At 45.6% G+C, this 23,768-nt stretch overlaps 1 long non-coding RNA gene across 1 annotated transcript; it reads left to right on the top strand.

Moving 5' to 3' along the window:
* The first annotated feature begins 3,935 nt into the window (after positions 1 to 3,935).
* LOC116081070 lies at positions 3,936 to 21,773 on the top strand. The gene is made up of 3 exons (XR_004114709.1): positions 3,936 to 4,325; positions 20,832 to 20,867; positions 21,514 to 21,773. It is a non-coding gene; the product is annotated as an uncharacterized LOC116081070 (long non-coding RNA).
* Positions 21,774 to 23,768: the final 1,995 nt, after the last annotated feature.

Here is a 23,768-nt window from a genome sequence, read left to right as displayed (position 1 = left end):
AAAAAAAAAAATTGTGTACAAAGGCTCTCCCTAAAGGCATGGTTCAAGAAATCAGCATTGGACATGGGTAAAATAAGGGTTTTTAGAGTTCAGGAGTAGGGAGTTTCCAAATTGGGGATTTGGTGGACAAATAGGAGGGGTTACAGAAGCGGAACATACAAGCATGATAAGTTAGCCGTAATAACCTCCTGAGACTAAAACCTGCTTGCAAGCTGGTAATGGCAAGATGCATGCTCATAAGAACTTTTCCCTTTTTTTGAGACAATGTTTAACCCTGGCTATTCTGAAACTCTGTAAACCAGACTGGTACTGAACACAGAAATCCACCTGCCTCTTCCTCTCAAGTGCTGGGATTAAAGTCATAGCCACTACTGCCTGGCTCATAATAACCTTTTGAAACAAAGGTATGGTTGTTTCCTGCAACAGGCAGTACTGAACCACTAGTAGTAATGGTTACAGGTGGGGCACCACCCAATCCTTGAAAAACAAAGATTTAATCATAAACAGGAATGAACCTAGTTTGTCTTTACTATAAAATGGCTTTCAGTCAGTAAATGCTGGTGCATATTTTTAATCCCAGCACCCAGGGAGGCAAAGGCAGGCAGATCTCCGAGTTCAAGGCCAGTCTAGTTTACAGAACACGTTCCAGAACAGCCAAGGCTACACAGAAAAACCCTGTAATGAGCTGGAGAGACGGCTAAGGGGTTAAGAGCACTGATTGCCCTTCTGAAGGTCCTGAGTTCAAATCCCAGCAACCACATGGTAGCTCAGTAATGAGATCTGATGCCCTTTTCTGGGGTGTCTGAAGACAACTACCCTGTACTAATATATAATAAATAAATAAATCTTTGGGCCAGAGCAAGCGGGCCGAGAGAAAAAAAAGTGTCTGAAGACAGCTATAGTGTACTTACATATAATAAATAAATGAATCTTTTTTTAAAAAAAGGAAGAGAAAAGAAAAGAAAAACCTGTAACAAAAACAAAAATAGATGGATTTTAAGTCTAAGATGGAGGCAGGATGGTTTATCAGGACTTCTGGCTTTGGATTCTGACCCAGTGGGCCTGGGTGGGGGCCTGGGTGGGGCTGGACCTACAGGGTTCTTAAAAGTTCCCAACAGATTCTGAGAGTCTCCACATGGACTTATGCTGCCACTGCTGGAGCAACACATAGAATAGGAAATTGATAGGATCTCATTGAGGCCACCATGTGGAACAAGTCCTAGGAGGCCAGATGCAGGAAGGAGCCAGATGAGGAAGGAGCCAGAAGTGGAGAGAGCAGGGCTCAGGAATGTGATAGAGGCAAATCAAGTAGAGACCTCCAAGGTCTGAGGTGGTGGCAGGAGAGGGGCAGAGCACACACAGCTCACTGAACCCACTAGCTCTGTACCCCAAATGTACCCTCGGTACCCCCACAGGCAAATCAGAGGAATTACTGGGACCCCAACCCCAACTGAGGTTCCAGGAAGGAGGTGCTGCTGAGTGGAGTGGCACCTCCCACCTGGAGTCCTTTGGCTGGTGTAATGGTTAGCTTTTGTTACTGTCGTTTTGTTTTTGAAAATATATAGCCAAGTGTGGGGATGAATGTCTTTAGTCCCAGCACTAGGAAGGTAGAGGCAGGCAGATCTCTGTGAGTTTAAGGCCAGCCTGGTTGATATAGTTCTGGGACAGCCAGGGTGGCATAGTAAGACCCTGTCTCAGGAAAATAAAAAATAAATAAATAAATAAAGTGTATGTACGAGAGGAGAGAGAGAAAGAGAACACATACACACACAAACACACACACAACACACACACACACACACACACACACACACACACACACACACACACACACGGGTATCAGAAGCTATAGACCTGGAGTTACAGGTGTTTGTGAGCTGCCTGTTTTAGATGCAGGTTTCTGAGCTCTGGTCCTTTGATAGAGCAGTAACTGCTAAAACATCTCTCCATCTCTCCAGCCCTGTTGGTTGAAAAGATGACATAAATCACATTTGTCTCCATTTAAGGACCAGGCCTGATTTCGAAAAGGAGGCCATAAGGCATTAACTCTAAGAACAGCCAGGAACTAGACCATAAGGTACCAGTTCCAGGAACAGACCATAAAATCCAGGGATAAGTCATAAAAACCCCTCCCAAAGAACAGCCTGGGGATAAACACAAAAATGGGAAAATATCTTATCTCAGAAGGGGCCATCTGTGCTGGGCAGCCCTATCTCATCCTATGGTTAAACATTCCTGACATAAAAATTCAGACCACTGACCACCTGTGACTCCCTAGCACCCACCAATGAAATTTTAAATTACTCAATCCTTCTAGAAAATTTGCTTTAAGAAGGCCTGTGAGCCTTCATCTAGGGTTGCCATTTTGGAGAATGGTTGGCCTCTGCATGCCGGTTGTTTCTGTAGAATACAAGCTCTTTGTCTTTGAGTACTGAATCTGGGGTCTTCTTTCAGTGATTTCCAGACCCTTACAAGTTAGGGGGTTTTGTTGTTGTTGTTGTTGCTTTGTTTTTTAGTTTTTCTTTTTTTGTTGTTTTTTTTGTTTTGTTTTGTTTTGTTTTGTTTTTTGGTTTTTTTTGAGACAGGGTTTCTCTGTGCAGCTTTGGCTGTCCTGGAACTCACTCTGTAGACCAGGCTGGCCTCAAACTCAGAGATCTGCCTGCCTCTGTCTCCTAAGTGCTGGGATTAAAGGCATGCGCCACCACCACCCGGCTTACAAGTTAGTTTTAGCTGTCAACTTGATGCAACCCAGAATCACTGGTGAAGAGCGTGTCAGAGACCAGTCAGGTTGGCTGTGGGAGGGAAGGGGTGGGCTTGTTTTGACTGCCTTAACTATTGTGGAAACCCCCAGACCACTTCTTCAAGGCACCCAGCGTCTGCTTTGTAGCCCTGGGCTATATAGGAGTAGACAAAGCTAGCTGAGTACCAAGCATGCAGGGTTAATCTCTCCCTGCTCTTTGCTGTGGTGTGGCTGGACACGTCCAGCTTCTGCTGCTGTAGCTTCTCCTCTCTGAGAAACGATATAACCTACAATTCAGACTCGGTGGATCCTTTCTCCGTGAGTTGACTTTTGTCTGGATGTTTTGTCTGAAGACAGAAAATAAAGTGGAAGCCAGGCTGTGGGATGGATGGTGCACTTTTAATCCCAGCGCTTGGGAGGCAGAGGCAGCTGCATCTCTGTGAGTTCAAGGCCAGCCTGAGCTAGAGAGTAGGTTCCAGGACAGCCAGGGCTACACAGTGAAACCCTGTCTGGGGTGAGGTTACAGAAATTAAAGTGGGACACTGGCATCTGGGGGCTCCTAGTTCCTGTAGGCTTGTGGTTAGAACCTGCAGCTATACCCTAGGAAAGATGCCGGGGGTGTGGGTAGAGGAAAAGGCCACATTGACGAGGGCATCTCCTAAGGGCAGTATGAGGATAGCGGGCTCACCTTTCCTTTATCTGTTTCTGGGCTGGGCGAGTGCTTTATCTGATGACAAAGGCCAGGGGTAAGAAGCACAGCTGGGATGGTCTTCTGTCTCCCCACGCCTTGGACTGACTCTAGGATTTGGCTAGAGATCCAGGACAGCAGCCATAAACTGGCTTGTGCCAGACCCGAGTCAGATCTTGTGTTCTGTGTGTGTGTGTGCTTGCACTTTGCCAAGTTTGCCTGCGTCCTTCTGAGAGGCTCTGCTTCTCCAGTGGAGTCCGCATCCCAAGTCACAGACCTGGTTGGAGTCGGGTGGAGTCAGACATCACTCCTACATGCAGATGAGAGCACACAGATGAGAGCTGTGAGATCAAAGACGTTTGAAGGAGGCCAGCTTGTGGCATTCTTTCTCTCCCACTGGTTGATCCACATTGAACTGCTGATCACCCTACCTGAAGTACTAAACGTGGCAACTTATTTCGAGAGGGAGAGACCGAGATTCTAAAAAGCAATGATTTGACTGAGGCCTCGGGAATAAGGAGCAGAATGGGGATTTGAACCTAAGTCATTCTGATTCCAAACCCTCCCTTGTCTCTCATTCCCTCTTGTTTCCATACCAACCAGGAGCATTCTTTCTGAATCCCCTTCCAAGACTTCCAGACCCTGTCTCTGAGGGCACAGCACTGGAGGTGTCTGGTGCTTGGGGAATGTCTCCACACTGTACCAGCTCCAGTGTGGCTATTGTGTCTCCTGAAGGGGAAGCCTTCAGAAACCTGGGGTAGAGTAACAAGACCCTGGCAGTGCTGAGGAGTGGAGCTAGACAACTCCTTCCAGAGATGGCTTCCCAAATTTCCTCTTCAGAAACAAACGTTCATGACCCTCACGGGACGGAGGGCCTGGGCGCCAGGCAGAGCACAGGTAAAACCTGAGAGAAACTCATTCTCTTCCAGCCCTTAGCACGAACTCATTTGACACTTCCTGCCTTGTCCAGTTTGGAGCTGTCTCACCAGGAACTTTCCATGCCCAAAGGCCTGCATGAGCTGCCAATTAGGGGGGGCAGGTAATTACCCTGTAATTCCTGAACCTGGCCAACTGCTAATGTTCTAAGCCTGCTTAGGCAGAAAGGGAAGCTATGTTCTCACATAGAATCAAGGGCCGGAGGGCTAGCCTGGAGTAGTGGTTTTGAAGAGCCTGCAGGTCAGCCTGGAGCAGTAGTTGTCAAAGCAAGTAGTTGCCACTGCTTGGTTGCTGAATTCTTTGCCTTACAAAAACACCCATATTGGTAAAGCAGATAAGAGCTGAGCTGCTTCACTTGAAGAGTCTAAGGGGATCTGGAAATGGGGCCAGAACCCTATTTGCTCCATAGTTGTACATACTAGAGAGATGGGCATGGGGTGAACTGGGGTAAGTAGCAAAATGGAGGGAGCCTGGGCAGCTGGCAAGGGCTTCTGCATTGCAGCAGAGGCACTGTGTGTAAGGGCAAGGCCCTTACGGCGGTGCTGGCCAGCAAAACCGGTTGACTCATCTCTCACAGCAAGATGTCAGTGTGTACAAACACCAGGACACCTCCTTCATGGAAGCTCTGATGACGTCATCCCGGCCATGCCTTCAGCTTTCTTTCTTGGACTTAAAAGGATATTTTGGGGGAAACTTTTTTTAAAAAATCTATTTATTATATATAAGTACACTGTAGCTGTCTTCAGACACTCCAGAAGAGGGCATCAGATCTCACTACGGATGGCTGTGAGCCACCGTGTGATTGCTGGGATTTGAACTCAGGACCTTCGAAAGAGCAGTCGGGTTGGGCGATGGTGGCGCAGGCCTTTAGTCCCAGCACTTGGGAGGCAGAGGCAGGCGGATTTCTGAGTTCGAGGCCAGCCTGGTTTACAAAGTGAGTCCAGGATAGCCAGGGCTCTTACACAGAGAAACCCTGTTAAAAAAAAATGAAGCAACACCAACAACAAAATACAAATTTAAAGTTAAATTTAAATTGCTACCCAAACCCCACTCTTCTGGGATTTTTATTATGATTTTTTTTTATTGATTTAAGTTTTATTGCATAATGATGAGAAAAGATACATAATTTCAGTTTATCTGAATTTGTTAACATTTAAAAACATATTTTAAGTAAATAAAATTATATCACATTCTTTCCCTTTAGTACCCCAACTCCTCCAAGAGACAACCCTTCAATACCCACCATATCTTTTGTTTTTTTTATTTTGTCATATTCTTTAAAATTTATAAAATATTGTAACAATAAAAATGAGTATTATAAAAGTTGTTTGAGCCGGGCAGTGGTGGCCCATGCCTTTAATCCCAGCACTTGGGAGGCAGAGGCAGGCAAATTTCTGAGTTTGAGGCCAGCCTGGTCTACAGAGTGAGTTCCAGGACAGCCAGGGCTAATAGAGAAACCCTGTCTCGAAAAACCAAAACCAAAAACAAAAACAAAAACAAAAAAAGACTGTACTTCAATGACCCTCACATCACCAAAGGATTTTACCTCCATCATAGCTAAGCTAGTAGTTGACAGTTCTGCTGCTCCAAGGAGTAAATTGTAGGCATGATTTTTGTATACAGATTTCATGCTATGGTCAAAGCTACTTAACTGGAGTGATTGTCCTCATTCTCAGCACATAGAGAACAGGTTACATTCATTTAAGAAATAGTGTGCATGTTAAGATGTGCATATTAAGTTGGTGAAGTCATTCACAAACTGTTTCAATGAATAATGGTTCTGCTTAGAGGGTGGCATAGACATTAGGTGAGGGTAAGAATCTGGTTCATTGACTGTGATGATTTGGAAAAGCATTCATCTCAGAGAAAGAGTAACTTATAAAGTCCTCTTCTTCAAAATTGATACAATAGTTACAAACATCAAGCAAAGTATTCAGTCTAGCTCTTTATTATTCTCTTATAAGCCACCTCCCAAGTTAATTGTTTACATTTCTTTTGGCTGTATAAATAATTTTGAAATATGTAAGCTGTTCTGAAAACCATAGTATAGTGTAAAAACATCAAGTAAACAATCCTACTAATAGAAAGGCTGAGATAAGAGAAGCATGATTTCAAGACCATTATGTGGTACCCAGCAAGACACTGTCATGTACAAACAAGCAGAAAGTGTATATGGATTGTACAATATTGGAACTATTTCTCCAATTACCAAATTAGAGAGACCACCGTATGATAGCCAACAAATTTCCAATTCCTCATACTTTTGAATTTGAATCTATTAAAATATGTTGATAATATTAATTTTCATATTAAGAGATATTAAGAAAAAGCAGTTGTTACTTCCTGTTTTTTGTTGTTAGAGGTGGAATTATGTTTGTGTGGATTTGTTGAAAGATTACCTTCTTGCTTCTTCTAGGGTGTAGTTTTGCTCCTTATGTTGGTGTTTCCCATCTTTTATCCTTTGTAGGGCTTGATTTGTGGGAAGATATTGTGTAAATTTGGTTTTATCATGGAATATCTTGTTTTCTCCATCTATGGTAATTGAGAGTTTTGCTGGGTATAGTAGCCTGGGCTGGCATTTGTATTCTCTTAGGGTCTGTATGACATCTGCCCAAGATCTTCTAGCTTTCATTGTCTCTGGAGAGAAGTCTGGTGTAATTCTGATTAGGCCTGCCTTTATATGTTGCTTGACCTTTTTCCCTTACTGCTTTTAAAATTCTTTGTTTAGTGCATTTGGTGTTTTGATTATTATGTGATGGGAGGAATTTCTTTTCTAGTCCAGTCTATTTGGAGTTCTGTAGGCTTCTTGTATGTTCATGGGCATCTCTTTCTTTAGGTTAGGGAAGTTTTCTTCTATAATTTTGTTGAAGATATTTACTGGCCCTTTAAGTTGGGAGTCTTCACTCTCTTCTATGTCTATTATTCTTAGGTTTGGTCTTCTCATTGCTGTCCTGGATTTCCTGGATGTTTTGGGTTAGGAGTTTTTGCTTTTTGCATTTTCTTTGACTGTTGAGTCAATGTTTTCTTTAGAATCTTCTGCCCCTGAGACTTTCTCTTCTATCTCTTGTATTCTGTTGATGATGCTTGCATCTATGATTCCTGATCTCTTTCCCAGGTTTTCTATCTCCAGGGTTGTCTCCCCTTTGTGATTTCTTCATTGTTTCTATTTCCATTTTTAGATCCTGGATGGTTTTGTTCATTTCTTTCACCTGTTTGTGTTTTCCTGTAGCTCTTTTTTTTTTTTTTTTTTTTTTTTTTTTTTTTTTTTTTGGTTTTTCAAGACAGGGTTTCTCTATATAGCCCTGGTTGTCCTGGAAATCACTCTGTAGACCAGGCTGGCCTTGAACTCAGAAATCCACCTGGCTCTGCCTCCCAAGTGCTGGAATTAAAGGCGTGTGCCACCACTGTGTGGCTCCTGTAGTTCTTTAAGGGATTTTTGTGTTTCCTCTTTAAGGGCTTCTAGCCATTTACCTGTGTTTTCCTGTATTTCTTTAAGGGAGTTGTTTATGTCCTTCTTAATGTCCTCTATCATCATCACGAGAAGTGATTTTGGATCTGAATCTTGCTTTTCCAGTGTGATGGTGTATTCAGGACTTGCTATGGTGTGAGAATTGGGTTCTGATGATGCCAAGTAACCTTCGTTTCTGTTGCTTATGTTCTTAAGTTTGCCTCCCACCATCTGGTTATCTCTAGTGTTACCTGCCTTGGCTAAATCTGACTGGGGCCTGTCCTTCTTGTGATCCTGGTTGTGTCAGAACTCCTCAGAGTCAAGCTGTCTCTGTGATTCTGTGATCCTGGGCCCATTAGAGCACCTGGAGATAGAGTTTCCTCTGGGTATTATGGGACTCACTGCAGAATTTGCACCCAAGGTCTGCTCAAGGCACCAGCCCAGACAGACTGGAAGGAACCAGTGCCACTGGTCTGGCAGAGTTCCTGTGTGCCTGGGTCTTACTGGTCCCAGTTACTCCCTGTGTTGGGACAAATGTGTCCTCTTCACGTCTGATCCTATGATCCTGGGTGTGTTAAGAGTACCTGGGAACAAAGCTTCCTCTGGGTGTTGTGGGACTGGCTGCAGCATTATGATTTTTTTTTATTCCTGAGAATTTCATATGTTTATACAATGAAACATGACCATACCCATTCCTTATTCCCCTTCTCTGAGTCTCCATGCATCTTTCCTAACATGTCCCCTTCCCAACTTCATGACTCTTCTGATTTTTTTAAAAATATTATTTATTTAAAATAAATAACACACACCAGAAGAGTACATCAGATCCCATTACAGATGGTTGTGAGTCACCATATGATTGCTGGGAATTGAACTCAGGACTTCTGGAAAAGTAGTCAGTGCTCTTAACCACTGAGTCATTTCTGGACTCTTCTGGTTTTATCCACGTATTTCCACCACCTGTTTCTCTATGTGCTTGCAGAACACACAGCCTGTTCCCTTAAGAACGCTGTTTCCTTCTTTCCTTCCTCATTCCTTCCCTCCCTCCTTTTCTCTCCCTCTTTCCTTCCTTTTTGCTCTTCCTCCCTCCCTCCCTTCCTTCCTTTTTTCCTTTTTTTTTTTTTCCCTCTGAGACAGAGTTTCTCGGTCTGTTCTGGAACTTGCTCTGTAGACTAGGCTGGCCTCAGCCTCAGAGATCTGCCTCCTGAGAGCTGGGTCTAAAGACATGTGTTATCACTGCCTGGAGTTTTTTAGACAGGGTCTCACTATGGCCTAGAAGTTTCTATGTAGATCAGACTGGCCTCAGATTTACAGACATCTGTCTGTTTTACTCTGCTCCTTAATGCTGGGGTCAAAAGCATACACCAGCACACCTAGCTTACTTTTCTAACTGGTGGGATTCGGGCTGGGTTTCTGCTTCCTTTGGGATTTTCATTGTATTTTGAATTCTTTAGCATGAACAAGTGTCATTAAAAATTATGTCGGGCAGTGGTGGCACATGCCTTTAATCCCAGCACTTGGGAGGCAGAGGCAGGCAGATTTCTGAGTTTGAGGCCAGCCTGGTCTACAGAGTGAGTTCCAGGACAGCCAGGGTTACACAGAAAAACCCTGTCTCGAAAAAAACAAAAAAATAAAAACAAACAACAACAACAACATTACATTTATTTTATCTGCATATGTGTGGGTACATTCTTCAGCACACATGTGAAGGTCAGAGGACAACTTTCAGGAACCAGTTCTCTTCTCACCATGTTGGTCCTGGGATTCTTTTTTGTTTTGTTTTGTTTTGTTTTTTTGTTTTTTGAGACAGGGTTTCTTTGTAGCCCCGGCTGTCCTGGAACTCACTCTGTAGACCAGGCTGGCCTCGAACTCAGAAATCCGCCTGCCTCTACCTCCTAAGTGCTGGGATTAAAGGCATGCGCCACCACTGCCCGGCGGTACCGGGATTCTAACTCAGATTATCAGTGAATGAAGAAAAGAATATGAAGGAAAGGAAAGGACTTGACTGCCCCTGGGTGCAGTGGAGGTTACTATTAGATATATAGGAGAGCGTAGCCAGAGGCAGACACATCTGGAAGAGTCCAGAGTGGTCATGACTCTGAACCATGTGGGGAGGGGGGGAGCAGAAGCACAGGAAACAGTAGCCAGGAGGAGAGCAGATGACCAAAATATCTGGATTATATAGGAAAAAGCCTCTGGGGGAAGGGCAGCCCAGCCCCTGGGCTAGAGAGTTCCTGGTAGAGGGTGAGATATGCCAGCCATTCCCTGTAACAGGTGGAGACTGGGGAATGCTGGGAGAACCTGGAGGCCAGGTCCACTTTTGTTAAGTAGGCACTTTAGCACCTTGTCCTGGGTTTGCAACTTAACAGCCTTAGCAGTAAGCACCTTTACTCACTGTGTTGTAAGATTCGGAGAACCGAGTCTTACTTCCAGGATGTCACCCCACTCACAAAAACACAGAGAAGGAGAACGATGCAATGAGCATGAGGTTTTTTATAATCCAGTATACTGGGGTTGTCCGGCATTCAAGTAAAGGCGACCCCGAGGAACAAAAGCCCACACTTTTTATATCTTCCCAGTACATAGGTTTACAGCATGAGTTGGTTATCTCTCATTGGTGGAGCCCATTGTCTTTTGTTCTCATTGACCTCTGTGCCCCAGGTGAGGAGGAGGCTGTGCCCCAGGTGAGGAGGTGGGGTGGGGGGAGATCCACCCCTACTGGGGACATTTCCTGGAACAGGGCATTACCCTCCTCCCCCCACAATTAGGGCATCTCACAACTGAGCCATTTTACCAACCCCATTTTTTCTTTCTTCTTTTCTTTCTTTTCTTTTCTTTTCTTTTTTGTTAAAGAATAGAGGTTTGTGGGCTGGAGAGATTGCTCAGTGGTTAAGAGCACAGCCTGTTCTTTCAGAGGTCCTGAGTTCAATTCCCAGCAACCACAAGATGGCTCACAACCATCTGTAATGGGATCTGATGCCCTCTTCTGGTGTGTCTGAAGAGAGCAATGTTGTTTTCGTATACATAAAATAAATAAATAAATCTTAAAAAAAATAAAGAGGTTTGTTTTGTTTTGTTTATGGTTTTGAAGGCTAGAAAGAGGGCGGATGCCCTCTTCTGGTGTGTTTGAAGACAGCTACAATGTACTTATGTAAAATAAATAAATCTTTGGGCTGGAGCAAGCAGAGACTGATCAAGTGGAGTTGAGCAGAGAGAGCAGGGATAACCAGAGCAAACAGAGGTCCTCAAAATTCAATTCCCAGCAACCACATGAAGGCTCACAACCATCTGTACAACTGCAGTGTACTCACATACATAAAATAAATAAATAAATAAATAAATAAATAAATCTTTTTAAAAAAAAAAAAAGGCTAGAAAGTCCAAAATCACATGCTCCCATCTGTGAAGGCCCCCTTGCTACAGGGGGACCCCGAGGGCATCACATAGTGAAGCATCTAGGTGACACTTTGACTTTTAAAAAGTGGCTTTGAGCTGGGTGTGGTGGACCACTCCTGTAATCTAAGCACTGGGAGCTAGAGGCAGGAAGATTGATGCAAGGTTTGAGCCAGCCTGGGCTACTCAGTGAGACTCTGTCTCTCAAAGACAGAAATCAAGATCGCTGGGCTTAGTGGCAGCATGGCTATAGTCTCAGCACTCCAGAAATGGAGGCAGGTGGTTCTCAGTCAGAGGCCTGTCTGAGTTACATAGAGAGACCCTGACTCAATAAGTAAATGAGGCAATTAAGGGAACAAGGCTGGAAGTCCACCTCTGGAGGTGGACACAGAAGAACAGGAATTCAAGCTACCTTCGGCCCTGTGTCAGAACACACACTCAAACGTAATTAATTTTGTTTTTAATTCTAAAAAGAAAAACTATTTATTTTACTGTTCAAAGAAAAGGATAAAGAAATCATGGAGACTGTGAGACCAAGGCAGCTGACTGGACAGCTTGGCAATGAATTATTCATTCAACAGATATTTTCTCAACAGCATGACAACAGGTTCCAATGGAAACTGTCATTTTATAACTTTGAGTTTTGCTTACTACTCCTGAAAACTTTTTCTGGGTATTTCCCCTGCAACTGTTAGATCTTGTCACTAGGTGGCCAGTAGGTATAGCTATGTTGTGGAGCATGAGAGTTTTGTTTTAATACTTAGTCAAGCTGGGCACTTAGTCAAGGTGGCACACGCCTCTAATCCCAGCACTTGGCATGCCTGGTTTACAGAGTGAGTTCCAGGTCAGTCAGGGCTACACAGAGAAACCCTGTCTCAAAACAACAACAACAACAACAACAACAACAACAAAAACTTAGTTAAGCCACCCATTGCAAATTGTAAGCTTTCATTGAGGACGACGATTATGATGATGTGTATGTATGTGTGTTTTAATTTTTTTTATTTAAAGTATTTTTCTTTCTCTTTTGATTTTTCAAGACAGAGTTTCTCTGTGTAATGGCCCTAGCTGTCCTGGAACTTGATTTGTAGACCAGGCTTGCCTCACAGAGACCCTCTTGCCTCTGCCTCTTGACTGTTTGGATTAAAAGTATGCACCACCATGTTCTGCTTATTTAAAGATTTTTTTTAAATGTGTTTGTGTGAGTGCCTGCATGTATGTGTGTGTACCACAAAAATGCCTGTGGCCAATGGAAGCCACAAGAGGGTGTATCAGATTCCCTGGAACTGCAGTTGCAGATGGTTTCAAGTTGCCATGTTGGTGCTGGGAATCAAACCCTGGTCCTCTGCAAGAGCAGAAAGTGGGTCTTTTTTGTTTTTATTTTGTTTTTTGAGACAGGGTTTCTCTGTGTAGCCTGGCTGTCCTGGAACTCACTTTGTAGACCAGGCTGGCGGAGAACTCAGAAATCCACCTGCCTCTGCCTTCCAAGTGCTGGGATTAAAGGTGTGAGCCACCACCGCCTGGCTTAGAAAGTGAGTCTCAGGCTCCATTTTTTCCCCTCTAGTTGGTTTAAACATGTTCACTCTTTCTCCTTCTCCTCCTTCTCCTTCTTCTGTAATAAAGTGAAAAAACAAAGCTGTAGAAACAAGGTTCTGGGAATATAGAAACCAAGTTTTTGAGAATATAGAAACAAAGTTCTGGGCATGTAGAAATAAAGTAAAATCAGGTGGCCATGTTCCAGCCCCTGTAAGCAGCAAGCAGTGTGGAAACAAAGTTTTAGAGTAGCAAGCAGCAGCTTGAGACACTGAGAAGCTGTGTTCCAGAGATAGCCAAGGACATTCTGTAAAAACAAAGTTCTGGTGGTCAGAATGTTGAGACAGAATGACCAGGCTATTCTGACTAAGCTAAGTAAAGCCAAAACAAAAATAACTGGTGGTCGCAATGACGTTAAGGTCCACGAAAACAAGATTAGCAATTCTAGAAAGAACCCCAAAACCCCTCCTGTGGTGAATTTCGAAAAAGACCACAAACTGTCACCCTGAGCTTGCTGCCAACAATCCCCCCCTACCACCTAGTTATTCGGCCCCTTCCCAGGGACTTTTCAAGGCTGGGTGCTGAGCTGGAGAGCTGGATAGGGAAGTTGGCTGGCTAAGCCAAGAACAGTCCCCTGAGCAAGCCAACCAATGCCTGATGAGATCCTTCGTCCTGTGTTCCACCAATCAGAGTAAGCCAGCTAGCCTTGTTGCAGAAATCTGCCCTCTGTAAAGTATAAAAGATGTGTACTTTCTGAGTTCAAGGTTGACCCCCCCCCCGTGAGGGTGGGCAACCCCACGTATGTGGATCAATAAACCTCATGTTATTACAACGATCTATTGTCAATCTGTGTTCTCTGCGTCGAGCCAAGTTTACTACATTTCTCCTCCTCTTCCTCCTCCTTTTTGGTTTTTTGAGACGAGGTTTCTCTGTGCTCTGTGCAGTCCTGACTGTCCTGGACTTGCTTTGTAGACCAGGCTGGCCTCAAACTTAGAGATCTACCTGTCCCGAGTGCTGGGATTAAAGGCGTGCATCACCACAGCCAGTGCTAGCTAGGATCTATCTTCACTTGGAATTGGCATTCTTGAAGTTTCTCGTATCTGTGGCTTCTTGTGTTGTCCATGTGCAAGTGCCTGGCCATTACTCAACACTTCTACAGCTTATCCTTCAGTGTAGACATCTTCTCTGAGTTCTGGTCGGTTTTGATGCCTTCCTGCATTCCTGAAGCCCCTTTGCATCTATCTATCTATCCATCCATCTCTCTCTCTCTCTCTCTCTCTCTCTCTCTCTCTCTCTATATATATATATATATATATATATATATATATATATATATATATATTTTTTGGTTTTTCGAGACAGGGTTTCTCTATGTAGCCCTGGCTGTCCTGGAACTCACTCTGTAGACCAGGCTGGCCTTGAACTCAGAAATCTGTCTGCCTCTGCCTCCCAAGTGCTGGGATTAAAGGCATGCACCACCACCGCCCGGCTTGCAACAATATTTTAATAGGCATCCTGCCAGTGACCATTGCTCTTTTAACAGTCAGCCTCTCTTTCATCATGAGTGATGTCACGACAGGAGACTATGAGCTGATGTGCCCACTGTAGGCTGTCCTTGGGCTCTGTCTGAGCTCCAGAATGATAGCACTGGTTGCTGTCCACTCTTCATGGACACCCCACAGCTACAGGCTCCTGGGAATAAGAAGCCATCCATCAGGGCAGAGAGAATACTGCGTGGTAACCGTGGTTAGCTGAGGGAACTGGGCCAGCCTTTTGGATTTTTTTTTTTTTTTTTTTTTTAATGAATGACTTCTGAAAGCAGCTTCTCAGGGCATCCTGGCCAGGTGCCAGCTGGCTCCTCAGTTTCAGAGCAGCTGTTGAGAGATGCCAGGCTTAATGGGTCCTCTGGTCTGCATGCAATCTGGTGTCTGTGCTGCCAGTGTGCACCTGCACCTGCACAGATAGGGGAGCTTCACTAAAGAAAATGGGATAAACCTCCAGAGAAGCTGGGTCTTCTGGCTCTGAATCACAGGGCAGGGGACTGGCATTCAGTGGTCTTACCATGCTGTTCTTCTGCTCAAGCTATGACACCAACATCTGCCAGGCACCGGTGAGACCATTTCTGATGCACTCTCACCAAGGGAGACGCACAGAGAACTTCATGAGTGGCCAGGTGTGAAGTGACAGGGGTCCTGACCCTAAGCCCAGATGTAGCCATCAATTACAGCTTCTGCCAGCTCTCCTTCTGGCAAGCTGCCAATTCCCCTCCCTGGGTCACATTTGTGGAAATGTGTATTAGCCTTGGAGCTCCAGGCTGCCTCTCCCTCCCAGCCAGAGATGTCTGCTACAGGGCTTCTTCCTTCCTCTCCCCTCCCCACTGTCCTGCCTGTCATCTACCTCACCAAGTCACTTATTCAGTCTTGTTTGGTCTGGGCGCAGGTGACATGGAATCAAGGCCCCCATGATTAAGCTCTTTTTTTTTGTTTGTTTGTTTTTTGTTTTTTCGAGACAGGGTTTCTCTGTATAGCCCTGGCTGTCCTGGAACTCACTCCGTAGACCAGGCTGGCCTCGAACTCAGAAATCTGCCTGCCTCTGCCTCCCAAGTGCTGGGATTAAAGTCGTGTGCCACCACCGCCCGGCTATGATTAAGCTCTTATACACTGCTATAACTAGTATCTTCTCACATGTGCATATGTACACACTCTCATGCACGCATACATGTACAGACACACTTAGATGCATGCCCTTGTATGCACATATGTGGGTGTGTGTGTACACAGGCAAATCACTGAGAGCAGCTGCCTCCTGTCCCTGCAGTGAGCCCCTATTTCTGTGTTTCCATATGCCATCCCCAACTACTGCCTTTTCAAGGTTCCTCCTCTTTGCTGATATTGACATCAGGATTTCTATCCAGCCAAGAAGACAAAGCCGAGCCAGCTCAAAGTCCTTTATCTCCTCTCTCTTATCATGTGACTAGAAAAAGGAACCGTGTTCTGAGCAGTGGCCCCAGTCCCTGGGAACTTCACTTGACTCAACAGATATGCATCTTTTTGCCAGGCATGACAGTGCACATCTGTAATCCCATTGCTCAAGACACTGAAGTAAGAATGTATGAGCATGAGGCTAGTCTGGGCTACATGCTGAGTTCCTGGCCAGTCTGAGCTAGTATGTAATACACCTTATAAAGCAAAACAAAGAAGCTGGGGAAAACAGCACATGTCTTTACTCCCAGCAAGTAGAAGGCAGACGTAGGCAGACCTCAAGAGGGGAGAGGCACAGCTAGAGATGTGGTTCAGGTTGGAGAATTTGGAAATTGCAGCATGAAGAGAGCATCACTCTCTAAAGATGGAAGAGCCAGGAGCTAGAGGAGGCCTTGCCTTGAGTGGCTTTCTTATGTAGCTACTCCACCCCTGGGCTTCCAGGGTTTCTTGTTTGGTGTGAGAAGTAAGTCCCCAATGGTTAAGCTACTGTGCCTGGTTGTTGTATGCATTGACTAGGTCCTGGGTTTGACTGTGGTTCTTCTGTCATCACAGGTCATAGGCTGTATCCCCAGATCTTCGAGCAAACACCTACACACATTTGTCAAACATCTACAATAAAACAGAAGCTTCGTGGGCAGGGCCCATCCCATCTGCCCAGGCATTCTTGGGTACCTCAGTGCTTAGCAAATATTTCCAAGGGATATACAGGAGAGTGTTGAGGACTGAGGTGTGTGGGCTCCAGTCCTGGCTCCCACGTCCTAGCATCGTGAAAACAAATTAATTCCTTAACGGACTAAAACTAGTCTCGAGAACCCCCCCCACACACACACAAAAATGCTAAAACTACGGTAGCTCTGGTCACCTGGATGTTATCATGTTCAAAAGAGTTCATAGAAAAAAAGATCTAAAGACCAAAAAGCACTACCACACACACACTACATCAGTGCCTGAGAGAGGATGAGTCAGAGCTGCCTCCATCATTCAGGACTCCAGACAGTAGGCATGCATACACATATACACACAAGCATGTGCACATACATATAAGGTTACATACTACATGCGCTGCATACATGCATGCACATATATGCACACAAGACCTGCACATACACCTACAACCACAGAAGTACCTGCACACATGTACAAACATGCAGCTCATAAGCACATGCACACAGAAAGCACAAATACATCTCTTAACAACTTGAACTTCCCCTGGCAGGCACCCAAATCAACCTCAACCATGAAAGAATTCCCTCTGGGTAGCATGGTACTGATTAAAGCATTAGGCTTCTGTATATTGATTTTATTTTTTGGAGGTAGGAAAACACTGCATCATCATGTTATATATGAGGCTTGGAATCCCTCTCCCCAATCCCAGATTCACACAGGACTCACTTGTCTATACAGCCTAACAAACAAGGGAGCTGGAAAAAAGAGAAATGTCCAAGGAGGCGGTCTGGCTGGAGAATTGCAGAAAGGGCTGCTGGAAGAGTCTCTCTTCCACCCTGTGCCCAGCAGGCAAGAGAAAGAAACAGAGCCAGGCCCAGAGCTGGGCCAAGGTGTGACCAAGAGGCCAGGCACAGGGCTAAAGGGCCCCAGGCCTCTCTCCATTGTGATTTGGAAAGTAGCCAAGTCCAAGCAGGTCCTCCCAATTCACCAGCCCCTGCTTGAACATGGACTATGTGAGCCTTTGGGTTCATGCCAGGAGCAAAGCAGGTAGCCTGTGTCTGAGAACTTCAGGATGGTGGGCACTCTAGGGAGGGATGAAGATGAAGATGACACAGCATCTGTTGGGTACCCTCCTCATGCCAGGCACTGTGCTTGATGCCTTCAGATATTGGATCTCAGTCACACACGTGCCTCTGAGTGGTCTATTTGCTTAAATGGGTTTGACCCATGCTACCTGCTTAAGGTATTAATAAAAAAAAATCCCTCCTTCCACTTTTTGTTTGGGAATTTATTTGGGCCTTCTGCGTGCTTGGTAAATGCTAGACACTGTTAGATCCCAAGACCTCTTTTTTGTTTTTGTTTTTAAAGATTTATTTATTTTATTTATATGAATACACTGTAGCTATCTTCAGACACACCAGAAGAGAGCATCAGGTCTTACTACAGATGGTTGTGAGCCACCATGTGGTTGCTGGGAATTGAACTCGGGGGACCTTTGGAAGAGCAGCCATTGCTCTTAATCACTGAGCTATCTTTCCAGCCCTTGTTTTTGTTTTTTTTTTAAATGTATTTTTAAAAAAAGTTTTTTATTTATGTGTTGTGTCTGTCTGTCTGTGTACTACCTACATGCCTAGTGCCCTCACAGTCTGGAAAAGGGAGTCAGAGTCCCTGGAACTGGAGTTACAGATGACTGTGAGCCACCACATGGATGCTAGGAATCAAACGTAGGTCCTCTGGAAGAGCAGTCAATGTTCTTAACCATTGAGCCCCCTCTCTCATCCCCAAAATGTATTCTATTTAACATGTCAATGTGTTTGTAACAGTGAATGTCTCATGGTGTAGGTGCCTGCAGAGGCCAGAAGAGGGTGTTGAATCCCTTGGAACTGGAGCTAAAGGTGATCATGAGTGCTGGGAACCAATTTCAGGTCCTTTGCAAGAGCAGCAAATGCTCTTAACTGCTGAGCCGTCTCTGTAGCCTTCAGTTTTTAACTTTTTTTTTTTTTTTTTTTGAAACAGGATCTCACAAAGTTTCCTAGGCTGGCCTTGAAGTTGCTGTCTTACTATCTGCTCCCAGATGAGCAGGATGGTTAAATCTCCCCACTTCCCCCCAAGCCCCTCTACTTCTCTTGCGTCCTTCCTCCCTGTGGCTTCCTGCTTACAGAACGGAGAGGTTGGGAGCAGCTCCTTTATAGGCCTGTGTCTCACCTCCTATGGCTTCCCCCCAACAGCATCACAGGTGGCATAGGTAGTTCCCACCCCTCCCCACACCCAGTATGCTCCTATACTTCTATTTAGGCAGTAAGTATGCTATAGATGGTAGTGCAAGTCATCCTGGGACTGTGGCCATCTTGCAGGGCTGGGCTCCTACCCATTCACGACCAGCTGTTCTTCAGGATTAGGAAAAACCAGGCCTCCCCTAGAACCTGCTTACACCTCCCATGCGCCAGCTTGCTGGTGGGCAGGTGACTGACTCAACACCTGCAACACGGGCCTCTTCCCTCCTAGACCATTTGCAAAATGTCAGAGTATGTCCCAGGGGTTGGTCCAGGTGTAAGTCTGAACATCCAACAGTGAGTGCCAGGAGATGCTTGGGCAATCATTATCCCATTACAAAGGAGTGAGGGGATTTAACTAAAGCTACATGGCTAACAAATAGCAAGACCAAAAATGAAACACTAGGTTTACCAATGGTCGAGTATAGGATCTTTCCTACCTCACTGCTGTCCTCCACAAATAGGAAGGAAGATTAGCAAAGGGCATCTACTGGGGAGGGGACTTCTATGGACACCTCTGGGAGAGTTATGGAGAACACATGGAGGATGGATGGCTAAAAGGATGGAGCCAGGGAACCCATACCCAGCTTCTCTACCTCCCCTGTTTAAGGGTGCTTGGGGAGTGTGAGCTGCTTAACCCTTCACTCCTACCTGTGCCAGGGCTGGCAAAGTCCTCAGCTGCAGCTCCTCTCAGGCTGGAACACAGAGGGATGGGGTAGGAGGCCCTCTGTAGCAACTGCCTTGCACCAGGGCCCAGTGTGGACTAAGTAGCTCCAGCACAGGAACTGGTGTCTGATATGTAGCCAGAGTGATTCAGGAGGCCTGCAGCTTGCCAGGCTAGGACTGGCCATGGGAGCAGGCCTCCTAAGGGAAAGGAAAAGAACAGCTTGGGGTCATGAGTCCAAGCCCAGAGAGGATTCAAGAGAACTAGGTGAAGCTAGTCCTGTGGCAGGAGTGGGTAGCTATCCTCTCTCCTGGCAGAGAGACTCCATGGAGTGAGTGAGGAAGAGCAGCCTATGAGGTCTGGTGAAGTTGAAGACAGGCCATGTCTCCATGAAAAACCAGGAGGGCTGGGCCATGCACTGGTCCCAAGATGGAGACTCAGGGTGGCTGGAAGGTGCTTGACTTTCAGAATCAAAAAGGCAGAGAATTGGTGGCCAGGACATGCAAGGTATGGCTGGTGTTCATTCTGGGCATGAGCTCCAAGGTGGAGGGGGGTTCCAGGTTCCACATTGTGACCCTGAGGGCTGGCTCAGTGCTAAGACAATATATGACAAAACTTTAAAAAATGGTGTGTGTAGCCGGGCAGTGGTGGCACATGCCTTTAAACCCAGCACTTGAGAGGCAGAAGCAGGCAGATTTCTGAGTTCGAGGCTGGCCTGGTCTACAGATTGAGTTCCAGGACAGCCAGGGCTACACAGAGAAACCCTGTCTTGAAAAACTGAAAAAAAAAAAGAAAGAAAGAAAATGGTGTATGTGTGTGCGCGTGTGCGTGTGTGCATGCGAGCTCGCATGCAAGTGTACATATGTGCAGGTGCCATGAAAACCAGAAAGGGATGCTGGATGCACTAGGATCTGAACTCTAGTCCCCTGACAGAACAGTAAGCATTCTTTTTCCCCATACTTTTTAATTGATTCTTTGTGAATGTCACATCATGCACCCCAATCCAACTCACTTCCCTGTCCTTCCATATCCATCCTCTTCCTTTGTAGCCTCGCCCCATAAAGGAAAGTAATAAGTAATAAAGAATAAAAAACAAAAACAAAACAAAACATTTCACCTTGGAAGCTGTGGTGTGTCACAGTGTGTCACACAGTATGCCATTTTGCCCAAACAGCATTACTTACAAAACTGTTCTTTGCAATGAGTCATCGGTCTGGTTGGAGGCTTCTGGCTTCTGCTGCACCATCAGTACTGGATCCTCACAGAGACTCCTCTCGGATATAGATATGCTGTTGTAAATACTCTTAACCATCAGGCGGCATCTCTCAGATTCTGACAAAAGCAACTTATGGAAGAGTTTATTCAGGCTTGCTGTTTTGGGGTGCAGTCCATCTTGGTGAGGAAGGCATAGTGGCAGGAGTGTGAAGCAGCTGGTCCATGAGGCCCTAAGTCAGGGAACAGAGTCATAACGCTATCTCAATTTGCTTCCTTCTTCTTTTTTCAACCCAGGACCTGAGCCCATCGACGCTGCTACCCATATTCATGGTGAGTATTTCTACTTCAGTTAAAGCTGTCTGGAAACACTCTCATAGGTACCCCCAAAGGTGGGTCTCCTAGGTGATTCTCTATCTGTTTCCTTGGGCATGGTGACTCACACCTGTATTTCAGGGACTAGGATACAGAGGCAGGAGGATCACAAGTTTCAGATCACCCTGGCTTACACTGAGAGACCCTGTCTCAGAAAAATAAAACAAGAAGTGGATGTTTTACTGCTTGTCTGTTATACTGGGGTCGAGGCAGACAGAAGGCAACAGGTTGCACCAGTGTCTGGTGTTTCCTTGGGAGTCTCCTGCATACTGGCTAGATTTGAGTCTAGCACCAGATGATTAAGGGCTCTGAGGATTAGTGAGACAACCAGAGGAGGCTGAGAGAGACAGGTGAGTGGAGGGCAGCCCAGGCAGACACTGAGGGCAGGTAGGCACTCTGCATCTTCTCCACCAGTTCCTGTATACCAGGCATTGGATGAGAAGGCTCACTGGGGTTCAGCATGAAGGTGGTAGAGCACACAAAGAGCATGCCATCAGCTACCCTGGCAGCCTAGGAGTTTCCAGCAACAGCCAGCCCAGAAAAACCAAAGACGAGATTACAGCACAGGCAAGGAATTTACAGGCACTTTTTTTTTTCCCTAAAGAAGATGTGCAACAGCCCACAGGGTCATGGAACCTCTCATCACGAGACGAAAGAAAATGTAAGACAAACCCACAGTGATATACTGCCTCACCCATCAGGATGGCGACTGTTACCAGAAGGGAGAAGATGACAAGTGCTAGCTAGCATCGTTGATTGAAAGGAACAGAGCCTCAAGTACCATGTGGAAACTATAAACCCAGGCCGACATTGAGGAAAACATGGTGGACCCTGAAGAATTAAAAATAGAGCTGGCATATGATAGATTCAGCATTCCCAGGGTTTTTTTTTTTTTTAATTTTTTTTTTTTTAGTTTTTCGAGACAGGGTTTCTCCGTATAGCCCTGGCTGTCCTGGAACTCACTGTGTAGACCAGGCTGGCCTTGAACTCAGAAATCTGCCTAGACTACCTCCCAAGTGCTTGGAATTAAAGGAATGTGCCACCACTGCCCTGCCTGGCTAGCCCCAAGTAATTAGAAGCAGGACCTCCAACAGATATTTATACACACAGGTTAAAGCAGGTAGCCAAAAGGTGGAAGCACGAGTTGGTGGGTGGGATATCAAAGTCTTGTAAATGTTAAGAATTTGCTTGTAGCCGGGGGCAGTGATGGCCCACGACTTTAATCCCAGCACTTGGGAGGCAGAGGCAGGCAGACAGAAACCCTGTCTCAAAAAACCAAAAACCAAAAACCAAAACAAAAAAACAAAACAACAAGAGTTTGCTTGTAACCTAAGTGTTGAGGCGGTGGAAGTAGGAGGATCTTTGGGACTCTTCTTATCAGCCAACCCTAACCTAATTGGTGAACTCTGGGCCAATGAGAGACTGTCTCAAAAGTTTCAGACTAGCTGGAGATGTAGCTTGGTAAATAGGGTGCCTGCCTAAGGCGCACTAAAGCTCTGGGTTCAGTCCATAGCACTGAATAAATTGGGTGTGGTGACATATATGTGTTATCCCAGCACTTGGGAGGTAGAAGCAGGAGAATTAGAAGTTCAAGGCTGATAAAATACAGGATACCCATGCTATAATCCGCAGACCCAAAGAAGGTAAACAAGAAGGAAGGCCCAAGGAAGGATGCTTGAATCTCACTTAGAAGGGAGAATAAAATAATCATAGGATGCAGAGGGAGGGAACTGAGAGGGAGGGGGAGTGGGGAGGGGAAGAAGAGTAGTTCAGGATTAGGTGTGGGGAGAGAAAGGGGAAATGGCAAGGGGTCATGAGAATAAATGGAAATCTGTAGACTTGTGTCTGTATTTGTATTTGTGTGTGTGTGTGTGGTGGGAGGGCATCTGGAGGATCCACCAGAGACCTGGGATAGGGAAAGCTCCCAAGAATCAATGGGGGTGACTTTAGGTAGGACTCAGAGCAGGGGGGATATGGAACCTGAAGAGGCCACCTCCTATAGCCACCCAGGAACCTCAGTGGAGGGATAGAGATGGCAACCCACCAGCAAAACTTTTGACCCAAAATGTATCCTGTCTCGCAAGAATGGGGGAGGGAGCAGAGACCGAGGAAATGGCTCACCAATAACTGGCCAACTAGAGGCCCATCTCATGGGCAAGCACCAAACCCTGACATTATTAGTGATACTCTGTTATGCTTGCAAACAGGAGTCTAGCATGGCTGTCCTCTGAGAGACTCCACCCCGTAGCTGACTCAGATGGATGCAGGGACCACGGCCAAACATTGATTGGAGCTTGGGGACTCTTATGGAAGCATAGGAGGAAGAATTGTGGCCTCAGAGGAGATCTAGGAACCCCACAAGGAAGACTAACAGAGTCAACTAACCTGGACCCTTGGCACTCTCAGAGACCAAACCACCAACCAAAGAGCATACATGGGCTGGACCTAGGCTCCCTGCACAGATGTAGCAGATGTGCAGCTCAGTCTTCATGTGGGTCCCAAACAACTAGAGCGGGAGCTATCCCCAAAGCTGTTCCTGTCTATGAAATATATTCTTCTAGCTGGGTTTGCTTCAGTGGGTGAAGTTACATCTAGCCCTGCAGAGACTTGATGTGCCAGGGTTGGGGAATATCCAAGGGGACCTCCACCCTCGAAGAGGAGAAGGGGATGGGGGCAGGGACTATGGGAGGGAGTACCAGATGAGGGGACATTGGTCAGGAATTAAAAAAAAAGAAAGAAAGAAAGAAAGAAAGAAAGAAAGAAGTTCAAGTTTGTCCTTAGCTACCATAGCAAGTTTGAGACCCTGTCCCAAAAAAACCAAACAAACAAATAAGCAAAAAACTGAAGGCCATATTTCTG

This window comes from Mastomys coucha, unplaced genomic scaffold (genome assembly GCF_008632895.1).
Source record: "Mastomys coucha isolate ucsf_1 unplaced genomic scaffold, UCSF_Mcou_1 pScaffold11, whole genome shotgun sequence".
Taxonomy (NCBI): domain Eukaryota; kingdom Metazoa; phylum Chordata; class Mammalia; order Rodentia; family Muridae; genus Mastomys; species Mastomys coucha.
The sequence above is the reverse complement of the archived record's forward strand: the minus strand, read 5'-3'. Positions and strand labels throughout refer to the sequence as shown.